The 22,572-nt window shown below is 38.3% G+C and overlaps 1 protein-coding gene and 1 pseudogene across 1 annotated transcript in view; one reads left to right on the top strand and one right to left on the bottom strand.

Annotated features, from left to right (window-relative positions):
- Positions 1 to 22,572, bottom strand: part of EFHC2 (EF-hand domain containing 2) — a 203,088-nt gene that overhangs the window by 125,897 nt on the left and 54,619 nt on the right.
- LOC115841217 (putative deoxyribonuclease TATDN2 pseudogene) lies at positions 5,167 to 7,195 on the top strand (annotated as a pseudogene).

Below are 22,572 nucleotides of genomic sequence, written 5' to 3'. Positions count from 1 at the left end.
AGTTATCCTTTTGTAAGAGACTTTTACATGTTTAATGGAAATCTCCATTGGTAAGGGTTTCTCCCTCTCTGTGCCAGAAAAAGGAAGATAACTATATCTCTAGAAATGCATCAATGGAGAAAGCATGAACTTAAATCTGCATAACTGTACCGACCTTTATTGTGCTTTGCCTGATAACCTCCCTTAACTGGCTCCCCATACCCCGAACATCTTTTGCCTTTAGTTGGAACTAGTATTTAAGGTGGTGGCTTGGGATATTTGGGAAAGTTACTCAGTTTTCCTGGTATCTCCCATGTATACAGGAGGTAAACATGCTATTAAACTTGTTTGTTTTTCTCCTGTTAAGCTGTCTTTCATTACAGGGGGCATCTCAGCCAAAAACCTAGAAGGGTAAAAGGAAAATTATTTTCCTTCCCTACATAGGCTAATTCACACACAAAAAAATTTTTTTAATAAATTTAAACTACAGAAATCATAGCCATCAATCACAAACAATACAACTAAAAATGTATCATGTAACTATAAACAAATATTGTCACCCCTAATAGTTATTGTGAGGAGAGCAAATTTTAAAATACAAAAAATAAGTAGAGAATTTAATAAAATTTAAAGAGGTACAAACCTATAAGATACAAGCAAATCTGTACTCTTGGGTAAATTACTGGATTTAGATGATAACATATGAGAATTTAGAGTTAAAGACAGCCAACACAGGTAAATATACTAACTCAGTGATTCTCAGCCTTCTCGGCTTCACATTAGGAACTTAAAAAACAAAAGAAAACATACCCAAGCCTAAATAAATTAAACAGGAATCTTGGAGGCAGTTAAGAGGGGCATTAGTATTTTTTTTAAAGCTCCACAAGTAATTCTGAAATGCAGTCACAGTCAGCAATGGATTGAACAAAAATTTTTGAAAGTGCAAAAATTTGTCATAAGGAAAACAAGTCTAAAGCAAAAAGGATAAAAGCACAAATAGATAAATTTGAAAGGAGAAAAACAACTGCAATAAATAAATTCAAGAGTTTTTATTAATAAATAAAATAGGTAAGATTCTAGCATTGGGGAGGGAAAAAACTTTCCTCTACCCTTCTAGGTTCTTCTGACTGGTCTAACTGAATTAAACTGACGTGAGACAGATTAACAGGAGAAAAACCAAATTTCATTATGTAGTATAGGGGCTCCATAAGAATATGAAGCCCAAAGACAAGTTAGGCAATTGAAGCTTATATGCCATCTGAGAGAAGGGGAAGTGGGTAGGGGTTGCGACTTCAAAGGGGAGGAAGGCAATTCACAAGAAGATGAAAAAAAGCAAATGTTTGGTAAACAAACGTTTGCTGGGCCATACAGAAGCAATGGGAGAAAGAGAGGAATTTTAACTGACACTTTGCTAGGTTCCTCCCTGTCTCCCTTCATGGAACAGGTCCTGTATCTAAATTCTTTTAGGCAGTTAGGGAGAAAGTCAAAGGCTCTTCCTTAGTCTTTTGGGCCTTGACTGTTTTCAGCTCAGGATAATCCACATGCCTAAGAGACACTATTTGGGGTGGCAAATTTTGCTCCCCTGCACTAGCAAAGATAATCAAATAATGTAAATAAACAAAATCAGAAACGAGATAGTGCACAACATAGAGATGTAATAAATTATAAGATGTAAATTATCTTATTATAATAAATTATTCAAGCTTTTATGAACATAAATTTTAAAACCACAATTAAATAAGTGATTTTCTGTAAGAACTGTGAAGTATCAAAACACAATGAATAAACTAATAACCAAGTAAGAAGTAAAAAAATTACCAAAGTATTGCCCCAACAAAGGCTCCAACCAGGATGATTTACTAATAGATTCTTTCAAGCTTTCAAGGAAAAGCAAAGCACCACTTTATATAACTCCCCCAGGATACCAAAAAAGATGGAAAGCTATAAAGGTGAATTCCAATGCCTAATACACAAGGTATTAAAAAAAAAAAAAAAGAAAACTATGGAGCAATAGTTTTCACCCTGGCTTCACATTAGAATCACCTGTAGAGCTTTATAAAATCGTGATGTTTGGGCCACATCCACACCTATACACACCCACACACAATGAAATCAGAATCCCTCAGGTCAGGCCCAGGTATCAGTGATTTTAAAGCTCCCCAAGTGATTACAATGTGCAAGCCTAGGTTGAGAACTACTGTTCCAGAGCAATTTCACTATTTATGATTTATAGAGCAAAGATCCTAACTAAAATACAAGCAAACAAAATTCAAGAGTCCATAACAGTCATAAGCAAACTACACAAAAAGCAGCATTTTCCTCACAGATGCAAAGATGTTTCTAAATTAGGAAGTAAGAGCAAATATATAATGATCTCAAACTGTTTCCTACCACATACGTTTTAAAATTCAAGAGTAATTCCTTAACAGGATAAAAAAGCATCTGCTTTAAAACAATAGCCTACATATCCAGTATTATATGTAATTGAACTATGTGTCTGCTACAATCAGGAACAGAACAAAAATGCCCCTACCAACATCATGATTTAATATTTTTTAGGAGTTCTGGACAATGTAAGAAGTAAAAATATTAGCAAGAAAGAGACAAAAGCTATCATTATAGATAGACAAAATAATGGCATAGGGAAACGCTGAAAAACTAAGAATAAATAAAAGATTTCAGCATAACCACAACTGAATCAAAAATATTCTTATGTACTAGCAATAACCACCTGAAAATACAGTGGAAGAAAACGGTATATTCACAATAGAATAAAAAATTACAAAACACTTAAAAATAGTTTTAATGAAAACTCTGTGACCCAGATAAAACTCTAAAAGTATTTACTAGAAGATATATGAAAACTTGACAAATAATAGGACAGGCAAAGTATATTCTGGATAAGCAGACTAAAATAACATATTTCAAATGGATATTTCATTGATGTTTTGGAAGGACTTGAAAAAATAATTCTAATTTCATCTGATAAACAGTCAGCCTATTAAAGATAATTATGAAAATTAAGAGTAATGTAGAAGACCTAACTGTCCTAGATTTTATACCTTACTTACTATTATGCTTCAGTTATTAAAACAGTGCAAAACCAGAGTAATGAGAGACACACTAGTGTGTGGAAAAGAATAGATAGTCTGGAAATACGCTCTATTACATATAGGAATTTAACACATGATGAAAGAGGAATCATGTCAGCAAGTGAAAAAAGTACTAACTTGGAAAACCATCAATGTATATCTCCACCTAAAATAAATTATAACCCAAAATAAATACCAGATGGATTATCAGCTTAAATATAACAAATCAATCCCTTTTAGCCTCCAAAAAAAATTATATATGTGGCAAAGCCCTGAAAGGGAGGATGACCATTCCAGATTTAAGAGAAAAAGACAAAATTATGAAAGAAAATATTAAAATTTAACTACAAAAACAAGTTATAACTTCAATAGGCTAAAATATAAATTAAAAACAAGCAACATACAAATAAGAAATTTAGAACATATGACAAAAGCTTAATTTATAAAAAAAATTTTAATTAATTCTTAAAGGATCTTAAGAAAGAAATAAAAACAGAACTTAAAATGCAGGAGAGGTTCAATTTAAAAAAGGAAAATATTCACTCTAAAAAAGTATCAGGTAAGTACAAATTAAAATAACAGTGAGGTGCCGGTTTTGTTTGTTTCTCCTATTAAATGAGCCTGGTAGGGTTATTCATTACCCATGGTATTTTAAATTATTGCAGTTCTTCTGAGGTAGTGTGATGCTCTGAAGAGCCATTTTAAAATTCCTATACTTCTTCTCAGGAACTCCATTTCCGGGCACGCAGCCCAAAGAAACAAACCAAAATATGGAGAAACATATGTGCAAAGATGTTCTTTGCAGCATTTTTTTTATTACACAAAAAAATTAGAGTGGGATAAATTAAAGATCTAACAAGAAAGGAAGGATCTGGTGAATTATGGCACATGTATGTATTCTATGGCATATTATGAAGGCAGTAGTATGATGTTTTTTAAAACGATGCAGCAATAAGAGAAATGCTTAGGATATGCACAAATGTTGAGTGAAAAAAAACCACAGGACTGAAAATGGTAACATACTACAACTATGTTTTCAAAACCATGTATATTTAAACTATGCTTTATAAACCATAATTATGCTTTTCAAAAACACTGGTGGGAGGGGTGGGAGGAAAGTAACAAAAAGCAAGCAATGGCGGCAACTCCAGTGACGGGCTGGCTGCGACGCACACGAGGGGCGGGGGGCAGTAACAAAAAACAAGCAATGGCGGCAACTCCAGTGACGGGCTGGCTGCGACGCACACGAGGGGCGGGGGGCAGTGACAAAAAGCAAGCAATGGCGGCAACTCCAGGGGCGCGCTGGCTACGACGCACATGAGGCAGGGGCGGACGGGTGCGAGGGACAGCTGTGGAGAGGAGGGAACAGACCTGAGGTAGAAGAATGGGGGGGCACCCTGTGTGGCAGGAGTACTTCCGGTGGCCAGGGCAGGTGGGTGGAAGGAGCTGTGCCCTCCCCCCACCTCCTCCAGCGCTGGGTTCAGCCCCGCCCTCCTGTACTCCCTCAGCACCCTGGACCTCTAGGCCACCAGCCCAGCTCAGGGGCCCCTGTGTGGGGTCCCTAAATTACCTTGCAGCCTTTTCGAGGGCTCTGACATCTCACAAGGGCCTTGTATTCCGAACCAAATAGAAAAGCTTTCTAATCCCAGAAGTGCTTTGATGTCCCGTAAGTGCCTTGACGCCCCGGAAGTAACTGTGTTAAAAAAAAAAAAAAAAAAAAGTCGCTGCCATTTTTCTCGGGAGCTCGCTGAGGGCTTGGGCGCCGAGCCAAGCCTTCAGGCGATCCTGGATCTTTGTGACTTTTCCGAATAGTTTTGAGATCACAAACTCAGTAGAAGGGCTTTGACATCTCTGGAACACGGAGAACTGTGATGGGCCAGTGAAAGAAAGGAGTAAGTGCCCTAAGCCGCGGGGGTGGGAGCGGCGCAAGGTAAAGGACCACAAGGAGCCCCCAGCAAACGCGGATGCCTCTGGGGGCCCAGTGACGTGGCGTCCTCCAGCCAGCCAGCTTAGGGCTGTGCATTACGTCCAGGGGAGCCTAGCCGCCCGGGTGCCTGAAAGCTCAGAAGGAGGTCCTTGTGGCCTTCAAGCCGAGGTTTCCTGGGGTTCATCCTGTCAGGGAAATTCCACCTCCTCATCTTACTTCTCTTTATACTCTTCCCATTCCTCAGGTTCGCGTGTGGGTGGAGCAGCCTCCAAAGACTGCCTGATTCGGAGCACTCCGGGTTCCTCTCGTGCGTGGAATCGCCTCAGCGCCATCCCCTTTGTGCTTTGCCAGCCCCGTTCTAGAAGAAATGGCTTCTTCAAAAGATGTCCACAACCTTACGGGGAATTCCAAACATAGTTTCTATAGCTCCATAAACCCTGAATTTGCAGCCATAGCTGAGGGTCAGAATAATGCGACTGAGGAAGCAGACGAGGGCCAGAGAAGCTGGGGTAGACAGCAAGACCAAAGCTCTTCAATGATATATGTGAAGGCGATCCGGGGCATGCTGGGAACATTGATGTTAGAAGGAGACGCTGCCACTAATACAAATTGGAGCCCAAGACAGCAGCCCAGCTCTGGAGGAAGATCAGCCACAGATGTCCCCTTCTCTGCTCCTCAAAGAATAGTGTCTGCCTCAGAGGTCAGAGAGAAGATAGACACAAGCGACTTCTGTGACAGGAGAATGATGGTACATCGTGAGAAGCCACTTGGTGACCCAAGGGCACTCATTTTTGAAGGCAGCTCTCCAGCCCTAAAATTTCTAGACAGACGTGACTGTCATTCACAAATCCAGAAGCATCAGGATAAGAGTATTGTAATTGAGCACCCTTCTTCAGGAGGTGGCTGGTCTGACGTGGATGAGAGTTCTGCCTTCAGATCCCCTCAGGAGGAGCCAGTCTCACTCAGTGCCGCAAGAATTTCAAGGCCTCCATCCTTCACAGCTGAGCCTGTCACCTACTGGCCTAATTTGTATAGTGGTCCTTGGCATGACTCTGCCAGCTACTGGCCCAGTAGTCCCAAGCCTCCTTGCCTTCTCTCCATGGGCGGCAGCAGCAGCAGCAACACATCCCAGGCTGGGAAGAGCAGCCAGAGTTTCTTGAGTGGTTATACCTTCAATTTTCCAGTGTACTCCCCAACCTGGTCCAGAGAACTTAAGTCATCAGAAGAAGATCAGTCTCCAAATTCTCATTCATTTCATTTCTCCAGAAGTTCAGAAGCCAGGATGAAGGAGAGGAGACACCATCTCCAAGAGGAGACACCATCACGTTCTCGGGGAGGACATGCATCTCATTCCCTGCCAAGGAGCCACTGGAAAAAAAGCCTACAGGCGGGTTTCATTGATACCCATTGTCACCTGGACATGCTCTATTCCAGGTTGTCTTTCACAGGGACGTTTAACAAGTTCAGAAAAATATATAGCAGCTCCTTCCCTAAGGAATTTCATGGCTGCATCTCTGATTTCTGTGATCCTCGCACACTGAAGGATGGTATATGGGTGGAGCTGTTGAAAGAGGATCTGGTCTGGGGGGCCTTTGGCTGTCACCCCCATTTTGCACGTTACTACCGTATGAGTCACGAAACAGATATTGTGCAAGCCTTACGGCACCCCAAGGCTGTAGCATATGGAGAAATTGGCTTGGATTACTCCCATAAGTGCAGCACACCTGTCCCACAGCAGCAAAAGATATTTGAGAGACAGCTGCAGCTGGCCATCACTTTAAACAAGCCCGTGCTGATCCACTGCCGAGAAGCTGAGAAAGATCTGAGGGACATCCTGAAAAAAATTATGCCCTCTGACTACAAGATCCATTGGCATTGCTTCATTGGCAGTTACGCAGTCATCGAGCCCCTTCTGGACTACTTCCCCAACATGTCTGTGGGCTTCACTGGAGTCCTGACTTACCCTTCTGCCTGGGAGGTCCACGATGCTGTGAGAAAGATCCCACTGGAGAGAATCGTCGTGGAAACCGATGCTCCCTACTTCATCCCTCGTGGGGTTCCCAAAAACCTTTGCCCACTTGCCCACCCAGGCCTGGCCCTGCATACGGTTCAAGAGATTGCCAGAATCAAAGGTCAGCCACTCTCCCACACCTTGGCCACCTTACGAGAGAACACTAGTCGCCTCTACAATATTTAAGCAGAGAGGGCACAGTCAGGAGTCTTCCAGAGAAGGGAGACCAGCAGGCTGACAACATAGACTTGGTTTGAACTCTGCCTGTGTCCCAGGTCAAGGATGTGTTTGGCAAGCCCATTGGAACAGAAGAAACCAGGACAGGATGTTCTCCACAAAACTTCTTCATAAGACTTCTGCTTCCGGCTGGTAGGGTGGGGTGCAGTGGGATGGGAGGAAGACTAAGGGGAACTGCCCTTGATGTTATTAGGGGTTTCCTTCCAGCCCAGTTGTGCCAGGGTAGTCAGTAGAGAAGAAAGAGTTCCATAAGGTTCTGGTTTGCTAATCCAAATCCCTGTTCTCTGCAGCCTGTGTTTCTGAGCAGTTGGTGACTAAAGTCACCCACCTACTTGTCTTTAAAAAAAAAACAAAGCAAGGAATGTTGAATTTTAGAAGTGAGCTAGGTGATTTGTTCCGTTTATTCCCAAAATGTATTTGTTATTATAGGAATTCTATAGTCCATATGGGTTGTTGTTAAATTTGTAAATTCAGTGACTGTTCAACTTGCAATTTCTTATTTCTAAAGATAAACCAACAGTAGCATTTCATCTAAGAGGAAATCAATTTAGATAAAAATTAGTTAATAGTCATAATGTGCCAGGGAGGGCTGTGGGGGACCTTAGAATTGATGGGAGCCAAATCGGTTGAATTTTACAACCACTGAGGAGATGAGTTTTGAATCTGAACTGAACTCCCTCCCCACACTTGGATAATTCCAAAGCTCTTCAGATAACTAGCATACTAGTAATAGCAACTCTTCATTCAAATTGCTCTGGTTCTTAACAAGGCCCAAATGTATATCATTTAGAAATACCATTCTCCACAAGGGCAGAAACAGAGAAGAGCTTCAGCTGCCCATTTGGCAAACAGCCTTCCTCCTTGAGAAATTAAAATGAACCCACATTTTAAGGAAAACATTTGAGTTAGGAAATTTAGCTTTGCCATCCAAGGCACACACCTAAGTCTAGGAGTCCGATTACTGGATGAGAAATTCCATTTTTAAAATGGAAAATCTCTTTTACTCTTGAAAACTAAATCAATGAAAAGAGGCCCAGCATACTTCAGACTTCTCTAGTTTCCTTTGTGCCTATTTATGAGGATCCAGAAAAATCAGCTGGCTCCTCACCATCTGGTTCTCAGCTCAGAAGTCTCCTCCACAGAGAAGCCCTCCCTGACCACCAATCTGTAAGTGTTCACCTCACCTGGGAGGAAAAAAAATCCTGGACTTACTATTTTGATTTAATCCTAGCACTTAGCCCTGTCTGAGATTGTGTTGTTAATAGATATGTGTGTTCATTGGTTATCTTCCCCACTATATTGTAAGTTTCCAAGCTTGTTAGTCTCCTTCACACTGTACATACACCCGATGTTAGAAGAGTGCCTGGAACGGAGCAGGCACTCAGCAAAGATTTCTTGGATTAACATATGAATGAATAACTTCGTTAACACCTGGCAGTTAATGATAGTATTTGGGCGAGGTGGCAGATATTAGTAAGAGAATAGAGTAATAAGCCATCCTAGTTCTAGCATTCCTCTTTAATTTACAAGGCAAGGCAAGGTTGAAAGGCCACCTATATTCTGCCGGTAGATGTCATCCATAATAAAAGAAATAAATGAAAAAGATCAAGCTCTACCAGGAACTTGACAGTTCATATTTCCTATAAATAACACTGAGTATAGCATAGATTTCCCCTTTGTTGGGAATCCAGTCTTTTGAGAAGAAGAAAGCTGTAGCTGAAGTGCTTCACTTTCCTTAGTAGAACGAAAGAAGCTGATGCAGTGTTAAAGGTGCAACTTGATTATATTTTGCAAGACAGAAGACGTTCAAAAATTAAGCCAATGCTTTGAGTTAGGAAGGTTTTCTTCCATTTAATGTACACTTTAAATAGACATTGTTCACAGTGTGTCCCTCAACCCACTGGAGCCCTGAGCTTGTGATAAACAATTTTAGGGAAGAGGGTTCCATGGGCACACACTTTTGGTAAATAATGAGTTGTACAAAGTTCCTCAGATTTTTTTTTCATTTCACATTTCCTGTGATATGCTGATGTGAGCCACAAATACCCAAGAAGGTGTTTCTCAAAGTTACTTCTAGATTAATTTGATTAACTTGAGGTACAATTCAATGAGCTCAAGTTCTTTGGAAAAACGACCTTAGTCACACTCTTGCTGTTGTGATGCCCTTATCACATTTTGTGCATATCTCCACTCATCACATTCCTTTCTCACAACATAAGATCTGTGGAGAACACAATGTTATTCATCTGATTCTAGCAAAGTGACATTACCAAGTGAGCATTTTAAAAATGGGTGTGAATGAACGGTTGCTTTTGTAAGCACACAATCAACAAGATAAACAGGATATACACATATTATAATTAAAGTAAGTTTCCTTTCCAAAAAAAAAAATGATCTTCTTATATGGAGAAAATACTTTGCTTACCTGCTCCTCTCCCTCTACAATTTTGATGGCAAATGCACAGACCATACTCTGCAGTGTTTCTAACATGCAGGAGAGAACCTTGCCATAATTCAGCTTTATTTCTTTAGGAATGGGAGTGAGCAATATAGTCTTTTCTGAGTGTAGTACATCCAGAGTGGCCTAAGTCAAAACTCACAATCTTCCTTTACTTATTTCTTGAATACAGTAAAGAACACTTGTTTCATCTATTCATGTTACTAGTAAAAAACAAAAACAAGAAAAAAAACACAAAAAACAAGAACCAAAGAAACCACAAACAAAAAAAACCCACCAAAAAAACACAAAAAACCCACAAAAACGAACAAAAAAACAACTCGTGATCCAGATGTCCCTCCCTCCCTCCCACCCTCCCTATCCCACCCCTCTAGGCAGTCACAGAGCACGGAGCTGATCTCCCTGTGCTATGCGGGTTTGAGACTACCAAAGAGCACAAAGTGGGGGGAAAAGTCCACAACCCTACTACTTAGAGACAATCACTTCAACAACTGGAGTAGCTCTTTGGAGGTTTTCTCTAATATTTCCCTAGTTATTGGCCAATTCCAGTGTTGTACTCCTTGAGTCAACTTTGCTACTTAATATTTACTATAATATTCACTTCACTTTATAATTAGCATAAGCAGTGCATTTTATTTCCTATGAATTTGTGATTTAAATACATTATTTTGTGTATTTTTGTTTGCTTTCCTGAGTAAATAAGCTAGAAGTCTAGAAGTTTGTTAATTCTGTTGTTTTTAAGACTCAACTCCTTGACTTCTTGTTCAAATCTATTCTGTTTACTGATTTACAAAATTCTGCTTTTAAATTTATTAATTTTTTCCTTCAGTTCTCGGATGAAATTTTTTGTGTTATGCTTTTTCTAGTGCCTTAATTAAATGCTTGGTTTATTTTTAATTTGGGGGGGAAAGAACAAAGCATTCAATATTATAAATCTGCCTTACTTATAACTCTGCTGTATCTATAGGACTTTTTATTTTAATGAAGTTCATTTTCTCACTATAAAAATTAATACATATGCATTACAAAAATATGAAAATAGGAACAGAAAGAAGTGTAGGATATTTCTACTACCTAGAACCCACTGTTTTGTTAATGTCTTTCCTTAACATAATGGTGATTCTATGTCAAATTGTGTATACTTTTAAGAAATTCATATTTTCATTATGCCAAATTATATATACTTTAAAAAAATGATTATATTTTCATGCCCATACTCACTGAAGATTTATGTGCCACAAAATCCCGCCACCAATCTATATACAGTTTTCATGTTCTGGTGTATTTTTACTTTAAAAGTCTTTTTTCTTTTTTAATGTAGTTAAAAACACAAAGTATATATGTTTATTAAGCAGAGTTAAAAGAAGGAATATTTACAGGTCCTAGAGAAAGATGATATAAGAAGCCTTTTTCCCCATTGATTGAGAGAGATTTCAACTCTATTCATTGTTACTTTTAATTTGTAAAGAATTGTCAGTTCAAGTGTGAATAGCAAAAAATTAACATCTATTGGAACAACTCCCTTGAATGGCGAAAAATACTATATTTTTTCTTTTTATATCCCTATCTTGCATTTGTCATTTTATTATTATTTATTGTGCTTTTATCTTTCAATAAACATTTAAAATGTTTACACTGTTTTCAACTTTATTTATATTTTATAATTACTTATAAGTTTGTTTCCATTGCTCACCACTAACCCTTTTATTTCATGACTTCCCTCATGGTTGAACTGTTTAATTTGCTTTACACCTGGCTGGAGTACATGTTCAAGCAACTTTCTCAGGAAAAGTATGTGGACGGCATATTTGTGAGAAATCATATATCTGAGAACATCCTTCTGTGGCTTTCACTAATACCACCTTGGCTGAGTCTAGAATTTGTGGGTCACAAACATTTTCCCCTAAAAGTTATAGACATTGCTTCCCTGTCTTCTGGCATTTAAGACTGCAGAGAATTCTGATGTCAACTTCTCCTTCTTTGGGGGTTAAACTACTTTTTCTCTCAGGATGCTAGGTAATTAATTTGCTTTATCCTTGACATTAACATAAAAAACGCCAGACTATATCTAATTATTGGTCTCTTTTTTTGTTGTTTTCTCTGGTACACGGTAAGCATTTGATCTGTAGATCTGTGTGTTTTTATAGTCCAGAAAGTTGGTTTTGTTTTTATTGTTTTTTTATGGCATGCTTAACTGATTTGGTTGCTTTTAATCTAGCTTCTAATTCTTTCGGAACAATTGTCTATATATTATAAGAGCTCCATCCTCTGTCCAACCTTTCATTACCTATCTCAAGCTCTCATATCTGACCTTTTCCTCTGCATTCTGGGAGAATTTCTCAAGTTTGCCTTTTCCATTACTCATCTCATTTTCTCCAGTTTCTTTTTTTAAAAATTTTACTACATATAATGCTTTTTAGTTTCCTCACATTTCTTCCTCCTTCAGCAAGTTCCCTTTCCTTTTCACCTACAGTCTCATTCAACAATATTTTAAACGTATTCTCTTTTCTCCTTCTAGACTTCACTTCAGTTTGCTTTAAATGCTTACTTTGTTTTGTATACTTCTTTGCACTCAATAGAAAGCACAAAGCAAATCATTATCAAAAATATTCATTTTCCTATAGAAGGCATATTTTTAAAATAAATATTGTTTTTCCTCTGCCTCTTAAATACTATGTTCTCCTCCATTTACACCGCAGAGCCTTTTCAGAAACCTTCTGTTGGGTTTCTTTGTTCATTCTTGAACAAAGAGCAGTCTATCCAGGCTGATGTTTTTCTAAAAATAGGGTGGGCAGGTCTTCTTTCCTTCCTTCAGCGTCCATTCCAATGTTCTGATTCTTCCTCTCAGTGGGAAGCTGGTTGATAGAAATTCATATACATGAATGTTAAGGGAAGCAGGGACGGAATTGGGGCCATGGAGAGTCCCCTTAAGGAAAAACTTCAGATTTTTCCACACAAAAATTTTATAAATTGACCTGACCTCCACTCCGGGAACAGAGCGAATATAACCAGTCCTTCGTGTGCATTGCCTGTCGCATCAGAGAAACGCCCTAATGCAGGGCCTGCTTTTTCCCTCAGTGTGACTATTCCTGGGCCTCCTAGTGACACTCTTAATCCATCAATAGCTGTGAAAGTAAGCCAAGTGGAAGCCCCTACAGGTTGTCCTAAGCCCCCAACTCAATTCTTGTCACTTTCTTAGGAAGTGAAATTGCATGTTGGTTTTGGTATAATTCTTCAATATGATTTCATCTGCACTGTATCTAGTGGAAATTCTTCACAGTTTGCAACAAGAAGATGGACCTCCTCCCTGGCCTCCAACACTATTATGGTTTCTCCGTATTTAAAAATTTTGAAGTCATTTAACTGGGATTGTGAAGGTGGAGAGGTTCATCTAAACATCAGTGCCTAAGTTATAATCTCACTCCAAATTCTCATTTTTTCCTCACTTTTTTTTGATAAATTTATGTTCCTATGGATACTGTGTTTAAATAGGCATATCATTTTAGAAAATTCAAGTTATACAAATCTGAATCTCATTTAGCTTGTTGAACATAAGAGATGGTCAATAAAGGTAAATTCAATTTAAAAATGACAAAAAATACAAACTATAGAAAGATGATTTCCAGAAATTTTTCGTATTATAAAAATATTATCATCATGAATCCATTTATAATTTATGCTCCAATTTTCATGACTAAATCTAGGTGGGTTTAAGATGAAATGCACCTAACCTATATGGACAGTATAAGCATTCATCAAATTTATTTTTACTTGTCTGCTTCTTCTTAAGACCTGATTTTATGGTTTATAAAAGGGTAAAAAGATGTGACTAGAACGCTAGAATATTATTCTTGTAGCTGTATCACTAATTAACCACATAACTGGTGCAAACCACTTAAAGTCTTTGTTCCCTGGTTAACCTTTTAGCAAAAATTAGAAAATCAACACTTGCTCACCACAGGACAGTGCAGCACTATTTAAAGGATTAAGAAAATTATGTATATATAACAGCACTTTGGAGAGAAAATGAATGTATAAAAATACTGAATAATATATAAATCAGTGTAGGATGCAAAGCTAGAAGCTTAAAAATACTGTCAAAACCACATCTAAAATTGTCTTTTCACATCCTTATGGAATCTATTGGGCAAAGCAATTTAAAAACACTTGATATTACTAAGAGAAGAGGTTCAGACCCACTGCTTAAAAATAAGTCTTCCTGGAAAAATAATTAGGTTGAGAAGAAGGGGGTAACCCTATCCAACACAAATCCCATTGCTAATCATGGGGTTTCATAAACTGAATAGAGAAAAATGAATATTCAATATTAAAGATACAAAAGAAAAACAGCACCTACAATATAAAAGACAAATATTTGGTAAATATATATATATATATAATTTACCAAGTATTTTATATATATTTTTTCAGAGGGAATAATAATGGGACCTGAGGCAAAAACACTCTTTCTTGCCATCATTTGGAGATATTATGTACTTTAAAAGGCTGGATTCCTCCCAAAAGAGTAAGAAGAAAGATGCTTAGATAAGATGCCTTTTATGTTCTCCTCCAATCGAAAGAATCTATTCTATACTTCTAATAATTACTCAATAAACTGGATTCCCCTGTACATTAGATTGTCCTACTGGTTTCAAAGTATGTCACTTACTTCCCACAAGTGCATCAACAGCTGAGATCACAAAATGGATACTTCATATGGAAAGGCTCCTGTATCAAAAGTAACATAGACCAACCCAGTTACAGAGCACCTGCTAAGTTCAAAGCTCTATGCGGAGTGTACAGCATTCAATAAAACAATCTCTCCAGCTACAAGGATTACACAGTCAAGTAAGGGAGATTAGACTGTATGCAAATAATTGCAAAACAGGGAATGGTACCACCAAATAATTATAATGCGCTGGAGATAAAGTCATTAGGAGAGACAAAATAATATTCTTACAAAGCCATTCATCGCTGAGCACCTGTGATGTGTCAGGCACTGTGCTAGGCTCTGAGAATTCAAAGATAAATGAAAATAGCCAACTCTGATTAAGTAGTTATAACGGGTCAGGCAATGTGTTAAGTTCTTTTACACTCTATCTCATTTACTCCTCACAACACAGCTCTAAAATAGGTAATATCGTGATCCTTGTTTTACAGAAGTCAAGGTTTAGGAAGTTAAATAATTTACCCAAGGTCTCGAGATAAGAGAATAGGACAACTGGGGTTAGAACTCACACTGCCTAGCTTCAGAGGCCACCTTCAGAGGTTAAGCATTATGTCCTGAACTGCCACAAAATCCCCACCACACTCCAGCTCAGTGAAGGACACAGAGAAGAGTAACAGGGCGATTCTAACAGGGGTCTGAAAATGCTCCAGTAGGAGGGGGAAGTGCGAACCACCTGAGAGAGCATCAAGAAGAATGCATCACAGTGGAGGTGACAAGTGAAATGAGCCTTCAAGGCTGAGAGATGAAAGAAGAACTGCATGCGTGGACAGGTGGGTAAGGGCATTCTCTGTGGAGGGAACAGCATGTACAAAGTTACAAGAGCATGGTAGTATATGGTATGTGGGGTCCTGTGAGTCATTTTGTGTGGCTGAGGGCTGAGTGGGGAAGGGGTGGCAGAGGAGATGAGATGAGTAAGGTACAAGAGCCAAAAGACAGGTGGTCCCGAGGCCATGCAAAGCTAAGTCAAAGGATTCTAAATATTTTAGAAAGTTAACCCTGTAGCAGAGTGGGCAGTTGAAAGGGGAATCAGACTGAAGGCAGGGATGGCGCTGAAGAGGCTACTCTCTGGATGAAAGATAAGAAATAGGATAGCAGCAGTGGCCTTCAAAAGGAGACTGATGAAAGGGAGATTTCAGAGGGAAACAAGAGAGGACCGGGGTCAACTGATCAGTGACAGAGGGTAATGGTGGCTCTCTTACTTGTTTATATATAAACAAAAATATATAATTTAGTGACTTAACATTTAGATGGAACTCAAATAATGAGCCAATGTGGACCAGGCCCAGCATGGTAATATAGTCCAAGAAAAGGCTGAGCAACCAACAGCAATTGAAAACTCTGTCTCACCTTAGCTCCCTGAAGAAACTCTAAAGGTGATCCAATTTATGCTCCACATCTCCACTTCTCACAAAAATGCCTTTCCTCTCTTTTTCAAGTCTTGTCAGTCTCACATTTCCTCACCATCAGCGCTAAGACATCTCTCTCCCTCTCTCTCTCCTCCCCCCAGCTCTTTCCAGCCCTTCTCCCTTTTCTGCATCCCCCAAAGCCTGAGAATCTTACTGAAAAACTCAGAAGAATCCTTAGAGGATGGAGCGGGGTGGCGGGGGAGTGGAATGAGCAAAGACAAATTTTTGTTCAGCAGGCAGGGTGTGGGGAAAAGGAGAAAGCTGGGAACACACATTAATAATATTATCCCCATTACATATCAGTAAGAACCAAAGCTTCAATTAATAAAGCTTACTGTAAAAGCCAACTAGACCAGAATTGAAAAACAGCTTTATTTTTGAAATTCAAACACAAATGTCAAAATAAATGCTCTGATAATCATCAGAGAAATGCAAACCAAAACCACAATGAGACATCACCTCATACCTGTCAGAATGGCTATCATCAAAAAAGTCTACAAATAACAAATGTTGGCGAGGATGCAGAGAAAGGGGAACCCTTGTACACTGCTGGTGGGAGTGTAAATTGGAGCAGCCACTATGGAAGAAATTAAGGAGTTTCCTCAAAAAACTAAAAATAGAACTATCACATGATCCAGAAATTCCACTCCTGGGTATGTATCTGAAAAAAAACAAAAACACTAATTCAAAAAAATACATGCACCCCAATGTTAACAGTAGAATTATTTACAATAGCCAAAATATGGAAGCAATCCAAGTGTTTATCAACATATGAATGGATAAAGAAGATGTGATATATACAGACACACAATGGAATACTACTCAGCCATAAAAAAGAATGGAATTCTGCCATTTGCAACAATGTGGATAGACCTAGAGGGTATTAGGCTTAGTGAAGTAAGTCAAAAAAAAAGACAAATACTGTATGTTATCACTGATATGTGGAATCTAAAAAATAAAATGAATTAATATCACAAACAGACTCACAGATATAGAGAACAAACTACTGGTTACCAGTCGGGGGGGGGGGGGCAAGATAAGGGTAGGTTTTAAGAGATACAAACACCTATCTATAAAATAAATAAGCAACTAGGATATATTATATAGCACAGGGAAATATAGCCATTATTTATTTTATAATAACTTGAAATGGCAATTCAATCTATAAAAGTATTGAATCCCTATGTTATATACCTGAAACTAATACAATATTATAAATCAACTATATTTCAATAAAAAGTTTAAAATAAAAAAATAAATAAATGCCCTGAAACACCAGATGAAAAAAATCAACAAGTAGAACCAGAGATAGAATAAAATACACTCAAAAACAGATTTTATATTTTAGGCTAAAAAGGAGGGAAACAACAGAGTAGACTACGAAGGAAGTAAAATTTTGATTAAACATAAAAGGGCCTACATGAAGTTTCTAGAACCTAGTTGACAATGGTGTAAAATCTTTGAGTTTAGAATAATCGGAATGTAAATACAATTGTAATAGTCTATTACTGACTGCTATTAGTTCAGAATAGTGAAAAAGTAAAGCAATAATAAATGTAGTTATTTATCACCTTTCCCCTAAAAGACCATTAAGTGAATTTGCTAAAATAGAAGACACATGACAAACTCTCTTATTAAACAATAGAAGACTTTTTAAACTACCTTAATACCCACAGAGTAAACGGAACACTGGGGAACAACTGGAAAGAGCAATGCATCGATAGCTTAATGGCTACTTTTTAGAATTCACTGGTCTCAATGGGCATCTCCAAACGGATTCTTCTGGAATATGGCAGAATTTGTGCCAAAGAAAAATGCAAGAATTCTGCAGCACAGGTGATGACTGGGATAGTCCGAGCTTATGCTTCACTTCCCCGAGGAACACCGTCCTCCCTACCCCACGTAAGAAAATAAGCCAGGCCTTAAGCAAAGGAGGAGAGTTAATTCTTCAGGACTACATGCGATGAGCTGGACACTTGATGTGCATTGTCCATCTGATGCTCACGGCAATTCTAAGATAGGTTTGTTACTCTTACTTGACAGATGAGGGAATTAAGACCAAGAGAGGTTAAAAACATAGCCCAGATGAAATACGTAATAAATGGTAAATCCAGGTTTTGAACCCATCTGTCTGACTGAAACCCTTGCTCTCTCCCCTACACCAGAGAGCCTCCTATTACAGGGGTGTTGCAGGAGGACCATGTTCCCAAGGGATACCCCAACCAATGTACACAGAGTTCATTCAAACAATGCTCCATTTGGGGAGACATACATATCCTGGGTTCAATCCTACAGGTAAAGGGAAAGGAAAAGACCCTGGCAATAATGATGATGATGATGATGATGATGATGGTAATTCTACTTTCCTAAGAAGAGAAGTCAGCAATTGCAAGGCCTGGGACAGAGGAAGACAAAGTAGGCAAAGGGAAGAAAGTTAAATAGGGCACACTTGATGGAAGATGAATAAAAATGCATGAAAGGAAAGAGAATGAGGATGAAGAGACAGACGAAGTCCAATAAGAGAGAAAAAGAAATAGAGAAAGAGGTCAAAAGAATGGAAGGGGAAAGATTAAGGAGGTTGAGAGATGGGATATAAGAAAAGGAAGTGGGACAACATTGAAAAAAGAATGGAGATAAGTATTTCTGTCCCCCTTTCAATAATGTGGAATTCATGCCCTCCCTGCCACCTCCCCATTTCTGATGTCCTAGAATGAACAGCCATGTGCCATCAATTATTTGTACCTCTGATAAAAGGTTTATGATAATGACATGTGTCCCTGATGAATCCTCTTTATTAAAAGAACTATTACCACACTAAACACCACAATGAATTTCATACTCAGAATAGGTATTTAAATAGAGGAGCATAATTAAAATAAGTAGAAGGATATGAACAATTCTAACATGTTTAAATTTAGAAATTAACAATGCTAAATGTTTTTAAACCTCTGAAGGGAGTTAGGAGAGCAATTTATTTGAAAAAAATAAAAACCAGCATGTTTAAAAATAAAGGAATATCAATCCAGAGAATGAAAAACAATTATAAAAGTAACCAGAAATCTGCCATGGTGAATTATTACATGTGAATTGGCTGCACTTTCTTTATATACATACACAGCATAAAGCTGTGCCTCAAATCTTAAATCCCAAACAGTGAGCCAGACTCCAGAGAAGACACACTATAAGATTCCATTTATATGAAGTTCAAGAATAGGCAAAACTATAGTGATGCAAGTCAGAGCCATGGAGGAGGGCTGAATGGAAGGGGGCATGAGGGAACTGTCTAGGGTGGTAGAGATGTTCTATATGGTGTCTGGGGTGTGGTTACCTGTGTATACATTTGTTAGAACTCATGGGACTGTATGCTTAAAATGGGTACATTTTATCATATACAAGTTATACCTCAGTAAAGTTGATTAAAATAAAGACTCAAACAACAGAATCCTAGAGGAATACAGTTTTCTGTGTCCTGATTGTGGTGGTGGTTACATGAATCCGTACCTGTGATAAAATTTCACAGAACTATAAACTAAAGGGGAAATATGAGTGCATGTAAAAACTGGTGAAATTCAATTAAGGTCTGCAAGTTTAGTATTATACTAATGTCAATTTCCTGGTTTTGATAACGTACTATAATTGTATAAGATGCTGTTGTTGGGGAAAGCTGGGAAAAGAGACACAGGAACTGTCTTGTGCCATTTTTGTGATTTCCTGTAAGTACAAAATTATTTCAAAAATATTTTTTTAAAAAAGAACATAGATTATATAGTCAGTATTTGTACCATCACCCACCATCAGTGTTAAAAAAGGGTGAGCTTACTATAGGGTAGAATCCTGAAAATACAAAATTCAGGAAGGTAAATAATCTTTTAAATGTTTCCAATAAACCTGCGGCTGTTCTGAATTCAGAGAGGGAAGTAGTTTTTAATAAATAAACATTGCTGTATAGATTAAAAATTCAGATCAAAATATAAATCAGCCTAAAATATAAGTCAACAAATCAAACAGTAACTATCAGTTCCTAATTTGTGATCTAAAATGTTATACATGACAAAGATTTTTGTGTTCAAAAAAAAAAAAATCAGTATGTACAGAGAATAGCCATGTGAAGAGGCAGCAAGAGGGCGGCCATCTGCAACCCCAGGAGAGAGGCCTTAAGAGAAACCAACCCTGCCAGCACCGTGATCTTGGACTTCTAACACCCAGAACTATGAGAAAATAAATTTCTGTGGTTCAAGGCACCCAGTCTATGGTATTTTGTTATGGCAGTCCTAGACTAATATATTAAACTGTAATTTATATGCCATAAACTCACCTCTTGTCAGTATACAGTTCAATGACTTTTCATAAATTTATAGACCTGTGTGATCATCACCACAATCCAGTTTAGAACACTTCTATCACCCCCAAAACATTCCCTCTCCCACTGCCAACCCCAGGCAACTACTGATCGGCTTTCTCTGATATATTTGCCTTTTTTAGAATTTCAGATAGATGGAATCATACAATATGAAGCCTTCTGTGTCTGCTTTCTTTTACTTAGTATGTTTCTGAGGTTTATCCATATTGTACTATATACCAGTAGTTTCTTTTTATTGACAAATAGTTTCCATTGTATGGCTATACCACATTTTGTTCATCCATTCATCAGTTGATGGACATTTGGGTTGTTCCCTGTTTTGGGCTATTATGAATAATGACGCTATAATCATTCACATACAAGTTTTTGTGTGAACATATGTTTTAATTTCTCTTAGAAATATATGTAGGAGTGGAATTAACTGAGTCATGTGTTAGCATATATTTAACTATTTAAGAAACTCCCAAACTGTCTTCCAAAATGGCAGTACCATTTTATATTCCCTCCAGGAATATATAGAAGTTTCAGTTTCTTAACATCCTTGTCAGCACTTGGTATTGTCAGTCTTTTTAAGTTATAGCCATTCTAATGGGTGTGTAGTGGTATCTACTCAGGTTTAAGCTCAAAAAGACAATTTTAACTTTGGGCTAATGCGAATAAGCCACAGGCCTACTTATTGATAAAAAGTATAACCCTTTTAAAGGGTCTTAAAATTTTGCCTGGTAACCACACTCTAGGTTTTAGAAAAGAGGGGAGGAAGAACTCTCTCTTCTTCAGTCAGAGACTCATTTATGAACCTCATTCTTTTTATTCCAAAAACATTTATTCCAGATTTGGGAGTTTTTATTAAACGCCTTCTGAATTTCAAAAGATTAAAGAAAGCCATAATGCATGATGAAATGAGAAACTTTATCAGTTTAACATAAATTTAAAGAAGGTAATTTTGTGTTTTAGAAATAGATGCAGAATATACAGTTGAGAATTTGGGGTATGACATGTTTGATTTCAGGCAAGCCTTTTGTTTTGTTTTGTTTTTTGCGGTATGTGGGCCCCTCACTGTCGTGGCCTCTCCCGCTGCGGAGCACAGGCTCCGGACGCGCAGGCTCAGTGGCCATGGCTCACGGGCCCAGTCGCTCCGCGGCACGTGGGATCCTCCCGGACCGGGCACGAACCCGCGTCCCCCGCATCGGCAGGCGGACTCTCAACCACTGCGCCACCAGGGCAGCCCCAGGCAAGCCTTTTGATTTCATCTTTAAAGCTCAGTAGGTGAAGATTATGTAACTGTGACCTAAAACATGGGACTTAAATGGCAATGTATTACAAGCACATTGTGTTATAATTATACATATCGGTGTCTTTTATGAAATGATTCTAACAGGTTTCAGATAATCTGACAGTCACATAAACCTATGGAAATTTTTCATTTGACCTTTTGGGTATGGTTTAAAGGTATAGTATCTGACACATTTTCTAGTTATTTTTAAATTTTTAATTGTATTTTATTTTTATATACGCTGATTATATTTTGTAACATTCCTAATTGGCTTTAGGCAAAACTTCAAGGATCTGTAGTCATGTATTGTTCTTTGCCAATACAAAATTCTAGCCTACTTGATCGCTCCTTGATCCCCTGTGGGAAAACTAAAAAGTTTGGCTGGTATTGGGTAAGGAGAAAAGCAGCCCCTGACATGCAGGAGCCAGCCTGGCACTATCAGCTGGCCTTGGTGCTGCTACAGGCTGGTCTGGCAGCCACAGCAAAGCCTTGGTGTTCTCCCACTGAACATGAACACTTCCGGAAAATACCATCCTCAGACAAGGCTGCTCTGTGACCACAGTGGATCAAGACCAAAAAAACAGACCACTCCGTAGCTACATCTAAACACAGACAGAACATAAACATCGTCCAAGCCACAAAATGCCAAATATCCTCCTGTCCTAGCTCATGGGAGTGATGGCCGCTAATCTCCCAATTACAGATGTAGCCTCGCTCTAGTCTGCTGTCCCCATAAATGAGATTTATTAAGATACACAGTCATAAAAAATGGGCAGAAGAACTGAACAGACATTTTTCCAAAGAGGAATGCAGATGGCCAACAGGCACATGAAAAGATGCTCAACGTCACTAATCATCAGGGTAATGCAAAACCACAATAAGACATCAACTCAAATCTATCAGAATGGCTACTATCACAAAGACAACAAATAACAAGTGTTGGTGAGGGTGTGGAGAAAAGGGAACCCTCGTATACTTTTGGTGGGAATGTAAACTGGTGCAGCCACTGTAGAAATAGTATGGAGGGTTCTCAAAAACTAAAAACAGAACTACCATAGGACCCAGCAATTCCACTCCTGAATATGTATCTGAAAAAAAAC

Source organism: Globicephala melas, chromosome X, assembly GCF_963455315.2.
Source record: "Globicephala melas chromosome X, mGloMel1.2, whole genome shotgun sequence".
Taxonomy (NCBI): domain Eukaryota; kingdom Metazoa; phylum Chordata; class Mammalia; order Artiodactyla; family Delphinidae; genus Globicephala; species Globicephala melas.
The sequence above is the reverse complement of the archived record's forward strand: the minus strand, read 5'-3'. Positions and strand labels throughout refer to the sequence as shown.